General features: G+C 40.7%; 1 pseudogene across 1 annotated transcript; it reads left to right on the forward strand.

The window, feature by feature from the left end:
- The first annotated feature begins 901 nt into the window (after positions 1-901).
- On the forward strand, positions 902-1,390 carry LOC113607234 (cytochrome b-c1 complex subunit 7 pseudogene; annotated as a pseudogene). Its single transcript, XR_003427847.1, has one exon. The product of XR_003427847.1 is annotated as a cytochrome b-c1 complex subunit 7 pseudogene (transcript).
- Positions 1,391-9,304: the final 7,914 nt, after the last annotated feature.

Genomic DNA, 9,304 nt, shown 5'->3' on the forward strand with positions numbered 1-9,304 from the left:
GATCTCAGTCTTAAAAATGTTTACCATCCATGTAGGATTTGGTGAGCAACTGAGCTGCAAAATATGCATCTCCATTGATCGCCAGATTTGATTAACCTAACCTGGCTAATGAATGTCGATTTTCTGTGGGCTTATTCAATTAAAGGTTATCAGGCTGGTAGAAAATAGTGATTCAAGATTTTCTAGGCCTCAGTCAATCATATACAAATGGTTGAATTCCACTGACAGAACCTGGACATCGTCTCCATGGAACAGCACAAAACATACAGAAATGACAGGGCAGTTAGAAATGAGAGTCTATAAATGCATGTCTCCTGCCAAATAAAGAATGAAAATGTGATCCCTAGTCTCCCAAGGCACCTCCCCATCCTCAGCAAACATGGCTGTTGGTTCATGGTCTTCTGAGTTTCTCTTCCCTTTGAATATGGTTGGCATGTAAGACTTATGTTTTGACCTGTGTAATAAGGAAGATGTTACACTGCATAATTCAGAGTTAGGTCAGAAAATGCTTTGCAGTTTCCTTCCAGGTCTTCAGAGAATTCATTCCAGAGGAAACTAAATTCCACGTAAGAAATCCTTTTTTGTGAGGCCATCGTGCTGTGATGGAGAGGTTCTGGAGGATGAGACCCCACTGAGGAGAGGGAAAGAGAACAAGGAACACTGGGCATCCACACGTGAAGGAAGGAACCCTTCATGAAGTGGATGCTCCAGACTTGTCTGCCCCAGCCGCTTCCATGTGGTTCACAGATGGACCACCCGGCAGAGCCCTTCCTAAATTCCTGGGCCATAAAATTGTGAGCAAAAATAAAATGGCACCCCGCCCCTCGTCGCGACGTTGATGTAACATGCCTGCGCACTGGGCCTTGCGCGACCTCTAGGACTTACCCAGCAGGCAACGCTTCTGTCTCGGGTTAAAATGGCGAGTAGGCCTGCCGTTGCAGCATCAAGCAAATGGCTGGAGGGTATTCATAAATGGTATTACAATGTTGTCAGGTTCAGTAAACTGGGCTTAATGCGAGATGATACAATATACGAGAATGACGATGCAAAAGAAGCCATAAGAAAGCTTCCTGAGAACCTTTATAATGACAGGGTGTTTAGCATTAAGAGAGCACTGGACCTGACCATGAGGCAGCAGATCTTGCCTAAAGAGCAGTGGACAAAATATGAGGAGGATAAATTCTACCTTGAACCATATCTGAAAGAGGTTATTCGGGAAAGAAAAGAGAGAGAAGAATGGGCAAAGAAATAATCATGTAGTCTAAATCTGGATGCAGCTATCCTAAAGTATTTTTATGAAGCTGGTTAAACCTGAAATGTACAATGTAGAACTATCTGGGCTGTAAATGTATTACTTCAAATAAATCTCTATTATAATTATTAAAAAAAATTTTTTTAAATGGCAATTTTCAACCAGTAAGTTTTGAGGCAGTTAGTGACACATTAACATAAATCAGAAATGCTGGATGAACAGCTATCAATTTTAGGCTGCTGTGGTCAGGGAAGTATGAATTGGGAAGTAGGCTATGAGGTGGACCCTTAATGATGTTAAGTATAGTAGAGAGCAAAAGGCAATTGATATTAAATGATGACAAGGTATCAAACAGCAAAACATTAGGAAGCAGGGAAAAATCATATAAGTGGGAAATCCTGGCTCCAGGGAGCTTAAATCTTTTAGATGGAGATGGATAAACTCATATAAGTAAGTGTTACTGGCATAATGATGACAATCTGGCCAGAACAGAGTGAAACCCAAAGGACAGAAGTGTGATATTGAGGGTGAGGGGGGTCACGAGAGATTTTTTAAAGGAGATGGCATTTGAGCTAAACCAGATGGAACACAGGTTCAGGGGTGTGGATGAAAGATTAAAGCTCATTAGGAGAAAAATGAGAGAATCAGCCTAGATGGAAGATTTTACCAGTGCTGGGAAGAATACGGAAAACAAAGCTCAGAGAGGCAAGAGAGTAAGACATGAATAAAACCTTCCTGAGGCTGGGCTAGAAATCCAATGGGTATCTTGGTCTCTCTGAACCCTTTTAGACCACATTCACTTCTCCTGTCTGTTCACTAAGGGAAACACCTGAAATGGTTTAAACATGCTTTGAAATTTGAAAGAAATACAGATCAATGGAACAGGATAGAAAACCCAGAGATAAACCCACACACATATGGGCACCTTACTTTTGATAAAGGAGGCAAGAATATACGATGGAGAAAAGACAGCCTCTTCAATAAATGATGCTGGGAAAATTGGACAGCTACACGTAAAAGAAAAATTAGAACACTCCCTAATACCATACACAAAAACAAACTGAAAATGTGTAAAAGACCTAAATATAAGGCCAGACATTTTAAAAATCTTAGAGGAAAACATAGGCAGAACACTCTTTGACATAAATGCAGCAATATCTTTTTTGATCCACCTCCTAGAGTAATGAAAATAAAAACAAAAATAAACAAATGGGACATAATTGCAGTCAAAAATCTCTGCACAGAAAAGGAAACCATGATTAAAATGAAAAGACAACCCACAGAATGGGAGAAAATACTTGCAAATGAAGCAACAGAAAGGGATTAATCTCCAAAATATACAAATAGCTCATGCAGCTCTGTCAAAAAAACACACAACCCAATCAAAAAATGGGCAGAAGATATAAATAGACATTTCTTCAAAGAAGACATACATATGGCTGAGAAACACATGAAAAGATGCTCAACACCACTAATTCACTAATTATCAGAGAAATCCAAATCAAAACTGCAATGAGGTATCACCACACACTGGTCAGAATGTCCATCATCAAAAAGTCTACAAACAATAAATGTTGGAGAGGGTGTGGAGAAAAGAGAACCCTCCTACATTGTTTGTGGGAATGTAAATTGGTACCACCACTATGAGGAACTACATGAAGTTTCCATAAAAAACTAAAAATATCAGTGGAACTACCATATGATCCAGCAATCCCACTCCTGGGCATATATCCAGAGGAAACCATAATCCAAAAGGATACTTGCACTCCAAAGTTCATAGCAGCACTATTTACAATAGCCTAGACATGGAACTAAGCTAAAAATCCATCGACAGAGGAATGGACAAAGAAGATGTAGTACATAAATACAATGAAATATTACTCGCCAAAAAAAAAGAATGAAATAATGTCATTTGCAGCAACATGCATGGACCTAGAGATTATCATACTAAGTGAAGTAAGTCAGACAGAGAAAAACAAATATATGATATCACTCATATGTGGAATCTAATTTTTAAAAAAAGACCAAAAAAATGAACTTATTTACAAAACAGAAATGGACTTAAAGATATCAAAAAAAAAACCACTTATGGTTACCAAAGGGGAAACGTGGAGGGTGGGAGGAGGATAAGACAGAAGCCTGGGATGGACACACAAACACACTACTTTACATAAGATAGGTAACCAACAAGGACCTACTGTATAGCACAGGGAACTCTACTCAATATTCTGTGATAACCTATATGAAAAAAAGAATCTAAAAAAATGAATATACGTACATGTATAACTGAATCACTTTGCTGCACACCTGAAACTACTACAACATTGTTAATCAACAATACTCCAGACAGATACACTGGAAATACATCTAAACGTGGAACAACTGCTACAGAACACCTACTGAACGCTGGCAGAAAACCTCAGACCTCCCATAAGGCAAGAAAGTCCCCACGTACCTGGGTAGAGCAAAAGAAAAAAGAAAAAACAGAGACAAAAGGATAGGGACGGGACCTGCACCAGTGGGAGGGAGCTGTGAAGGAGGAAAGTTTTCCACACACTAGGAAGCCCCTTCCCAGGTGGAGACTGCGGGTGGCGGAGGGGGAAAGCTTCGGCGCCGCAGAGGAGAGTGCAGCCACAGGGCTGCGGAGGGCAAAGCAGAGAGATTCCCGCACAGAGGATCGGTCCCGACTGGCACTCACCAGCCCAAGAGGCTCGCCTACTCACCCGCCGGGGCGGGAGGGGCTGGGAGCTGAGGCTTGGGCTTCGGTCGGAGCGCAGGGAGAGGACTGGGGTTGGCGGCGTGAACACAGACTGCAGGGGGTTAGTGCACCACGGCCAGCCGGGAGGGAGTCAGGGGAAAACTCTGGACCTGCCGAAAAGGCAAGAGACTTCTTCTTCCCACTTTGTTTTCTGGTGCGCGAGGAGAAGGGATTAAGAGCGCTGCTTAAAGGAGCTCCAGAGACTGGCGCGAGCCGCGGCTAAAAGCGCGGACCCCAGAGACGGGCGCGAGCCGCGGCTAAAAGCGCAGACCCCACAGAGGGGCAGGAGATGCTAGGGCAGCTGCTGCCGCCACCAAGAAGCCTGTGTGCGAGCACAGGTCACTATCTACACCCCTCTTCCGGGGAGCCTGTGCAGCCCGCCACTGCCAGGGTCCCGGGATCCAGGGACAACTTCCCTGGGAGAACACAGCAGGGTGCGTCTCAGGCTGGTGCAACGTCATGCCAGCCTCGGCCGCCGGAGGCTCGTCCTGCACTCCGTACCCCTCCCTCCACCCGGCCTGAGTGAGCCAAAGCCCCCGAATCAGCTGCTCCTTTAACCCTGTCCTGTGTGAGCAAAGAACAGATGCCCTCCAGCAACCAGCACGCAGAGTCGGGGCCAAACCCAAGGCTGAGCCCTGGGAGCTGTGAGAACAAAGAAGAGAAAGGGAAATATCTCCCAGCAGCCTCAGGAGCAGCGGATTAAATCTCCACAATCAACTTGATGTACCCTGCATCTGTGGAATACATGAATAGACAACGAATCATCCCAAATTGAGGCAGTGGACTTTGAGAGCAAGATTAATTATTTTTTCCCCTTTTTCTCTTTTTGTGAGTGTATGTATGCTTCTGTGTAAGATTTTGTCTGTATAGCTGTCCTTCCACAATTTGTCCTACGGTTCTGTTTTTTTTCTTTAAAAAATTTTTCCTTAATAATTATTTTTTATTTTAATAACTATTTTATTTTATATTACGTTATTTTATTTTATTCTTTCTTCTTTTCTTTCCTTCCCTCTTTCATTCCTCCCCCCCTCCTTTCTTCTTTCTTTCCTACCTCCCTTCCTTCCTCCCTTCCTTCCTTCCTTCTCTCTCTCTCTCCCCCTCCCTCCCTCCCTCCCTCCCTCTCTCTCTCCCTCTCTCTCTCTTCTTTTTCTCCCTTTCATTCTGAGCCATGTGAATGAAAGGCTGTTGGTGCTGCAGCCAGAAGTCAGTACTGTGCCTCTGAAGTGGGAGAGCCAACTTCAGTACACTGCTCCACAAGAGACCTCCCAGCTCCACATAATATCAAATGGCAAAATCTCCCAGAGATCTCCGTCTCAACACCAGCACCCAGCTTCACTCAATGACCAGCAAGCTACAGTGCTGGACACCCTATGCCAAACAACTAGCAAGACAGGAACACAACCCCACCCATTAGCAGAGAGGCTGCCTAAAATCATAATAAAGCCACAGACACACCAAAACACACCACCAGACATTGATCTGCCCACCAGAAAGACAAGATCCAGCCTCATCCACCAGAACACAGGCACTAGTCCCCTCCACCAGGAAGCCTACACAACCCACTGAACCAACCTTAGCCACTGGGGACAGACACCAAAAACAATGGGAACTATGAACCTGCAGCCTGCAAAAAGGAGACCCCAAGCACAGTAAGATAAGCAAAATGAGAAGACAGAAAAACACACAGCAGATGAAGGAGCAAGATAAAAACCCACCAGACCTAACAAATGAAGAGGAAATACGCAGTCTACCTGAAAAAGAATTCAGAATAATGAGAGTAAAGATGATCCAAAATCTTGGAAATACAATAGACAAAATGCAAGAAACACTGAACAAGGACCTAGAAGAACTAAAGATGAAACAAACAATGATGAACACCAAAATAAATGAAATGAAAAATACTCTAGATGGGATCAATAGCAGAATAACTGAGGCAGAAGAATGGATAAGTGATCTGGAAGATAAAATAGTGGAAATAACTACTGCAGAGCAGAATAAAGAAAAGAGAATGAAAGGAACTGAGGACAGTCTCAGAGACCTCTGGGACAACATTAAACACACCAACATTCGAATTACAGGGGTTCCAGAAGAAGAAGAGAAAAAGAAAGGGACTGAGAAAATATTTGAAGAGATTATAGTTGAAAACTTCCCTAATATGGGAAAGGAAATAATTAATCAAGTCCAGAAAGCACAGAGAGTCCCATGCAGGATAAATCCAAGGAGAAATATACCAAGACACATATTAATCAAACTGTCAAAAATTAAATACAAAGAAAACATATTAAAAGCAGCAAGGGAAAAACAACAAATAACACACAAGGGAATCCCCATAAGGTTAACAGCTGATCTTTCAGCAGAAATTCTGCAAGCCAGAAGGGACGGGCAGGACATATTTAAAGTGATGAAGGAGAAAAATCTACAACCAAGATTACTCTACCCAGCAAGGATCTCATTCAGATTTGATGGAGAAATTAAAACATTCACAGACAAGCAAAAGCTGAGAGAGTTCAGCACCACCAAACCAGCTTTACAACAAATGCTAAAGGAACTTCTCTAGGCAAGAAAGAGAAGAGAAGGCAAAGACCTACAATAACGAACCCAAAACAATTAAGAAAATGGGAATAGGAGCATACATATTGATAATTACCTTAAATGTAAATGGACTAAATGCTCCCACCAAAAGACACAGATTGGCTGAATGGATACAAAAACATGACCTATATATATGCTGTCCACAAGAGACCCACTTCAGACCTAGAGACACATACAGACTGAAAGTAAGGGGATGGAAAAAGCTATTGCATGCAAATGGAAACCAAAAGAAAGCTGGAGTAGCAATTCTCATATCAGACAAAATAGACTTTAAAATAAAGACTATTACAAGAGACAAAGAAGGACACTACATAATCATCAACGGATCGATCCAAGAAGAAGATATAACAATTGTAAATATTTATGCACCCAACATAGGAGCACCTCAATACATAAGGCAAATACTAACAGCCATAAAAGGGGAAATCGACAGTAACCCATTCATAGTAGGGAACTTTAACACCCCACTTTCACCAATGGACAGATCATCCAAAATGAAAATAAATAAGGGAACACAAGCTTTAACTGATACATAAAACAAGATGGACTTAATTGATATTTATAGGACACTCCATCCAAAAACAACAGAATACATATTTTTCTCAAGTGCTCATGGAACATTCTCCAGGATAGATCATATCTTGGGTCACAAATCAAGCCTTGGTAAATTTAAGAAAACTGAAATTGTATCAAGTGTTTTTTCCAACCACAATGCTATGAGACTAGATATCAATTACAGGAAAAGATCTGTAAAAAATACAAACACATGGAGGTTAAACAATACACTAGTTAATAATGAAGTGATCACTGAAGAAATCAAAGAGGAAATTAAAAAATACGTAGAAACAAATGATAATGGAGACACAATGACCTAAAACCTATGGGATGGAGCAAAAGCAGTTCTAAGAGGGAAGTTTACAGCAATACAATCCTACCTTAAGAAACAGAAAACATCTTGAATAAACAACCTAACCTTGCACCTAAAGCAATTAGAGAAAGAAAAACAAAAAAACCCCAAAGTTAGCAGAAGGAAAGAAATCATAAAGATGAGATCAGAAATAAATGAAAAAGAAATGAAGGGAACGATAGCAAAGATCAATAAAACTAAAAGCTGGTTCTTTGAGAAGATAAACAAAATTGATAAACCATTAGCCAGACTCATCAAGAAAAAAAGGGAGAAGACTCAAATCAATAGAATTAGAAATGAAAAAGAAGTAACAACTGACACTGCAGAAATACAAAAGATCTTGAGAGATTATTACAAGCAACTGTATGCCAATAAAATGGACAACCTGGAAGAAACGGACAAATCCTTAGAAATGCACAACCTGCCAAGACTGAGTCAAGAAGAAATAGAAAATATGAACAGACCAATCACAAGCACTGAAATTGAAAGTGTGATTAAAAATCTTCCAACAAACAAAAGCCCAGGACCAGATGGCTTCACAGGCGAATTCTATCAAACATTTAGAGAAGAGCTAACACCTATGCTTCTCAAACTCTTCCAAAATATAGCAGAGGGAGGAACACTCCCAAACTCATTCTACGAGGCCACCATCACCCTGATACCAAAACTAGAAAAGGATGTCACAAAGAAAACTACAGGCCAATATCACTGATGAACATACATGCAAAAATCCTCAACAAAATACCAGCAAACAGAATCCAACAGCATATTAAAAGGATCATACACCATAATCAAGTGGGGTTTATTCCAGGAATGCAAGGATTCTTCAATATATGCAAATCAATCAACGTGATACACCATATTAACAAATTGAAGGAGAAAAACCATATGATCATCTCAATAGATGCAGAGAAAGCTTTTGACAAAATTCAACCCCCATTTATGATAAAAACCCTGCAGAAAGTAGGCACAGAGGGAACTTTCCTCAACATAATAAAGGCCATATATGACAAGCCCACAGCCAACATCATCTTCAATGGTGAAAAACTGAAAGAATTTCCACTAAGATCAGGAACAAGACAAGGTTGTCCACACTCACCACTCTTATTCAACATAGTTTTGGAAGTTTTAGCCACAGCAATAAGAGAAGAAAAGGAAATAAAAGGAATCCAAATCGGAAAAGAAGAAGTAAAGCTGTCACTGTTTGCAGATGACATGATACTATTCATAGAGAATCCTAAAGATGCTACCAGAAAACTACTAGCACTATTCAATGAATTTGGTAAAGTAGCAGGATACAAAATTAATGCACAGAAATCTCTAGCATTCCTATACACTAAAGATGAAAAATCTGAAAGGGAAATCGAGAAATCACTCCCATTTACCACTGCAACAAAAAGAATAAAATATCTAGGAATAAACCTACCTCAACAGACAAAAGACCTGTATGCAGAAAACTATAAGACACTGACGAAAGAAATTAAAGACGATACAAATAGATGGAGAGATATACCATGTTCTTGGATTTGAAGAATCAACATTGTGAAAATAACTCTACTACCCAAAGAAATCTATAGATTCAATGCAATCCCTATCAACTACCACTGGCATTTTTCACAGAACTAGAACAAAATATTTCACAATTTGTATGGAAACACAAAAGACCCCGAACAGCCAAAGCAATCTTGAGAACGAAAAATGGAGCTGGAGGAATCAGGCTCCCTGACTTCAGACTATACTACAAAACTACAGCAATCAAGACAGTATGGTACTGGCACAAAAACAGAAAGATAGA

The sequence above is a fragment of the Aethalodelphis obliquidens genome, unplaced genomic scaffold (assembly GCF_003676395.1).
Source record: "Aethalodelphis obliquidens isolate GAN/ISIS:26980383/991018 unplaced genomic scaffold, ASM367639v1 scaffold47, whole genome shotgun sequence".
Taxonomy (NCBI): Eukaryota; Metazoa; Chordata; class Mammalia; order Artiodactyla; family Delphinidae; genus Aethalodelphis; species Aethalodelphis obliquidens.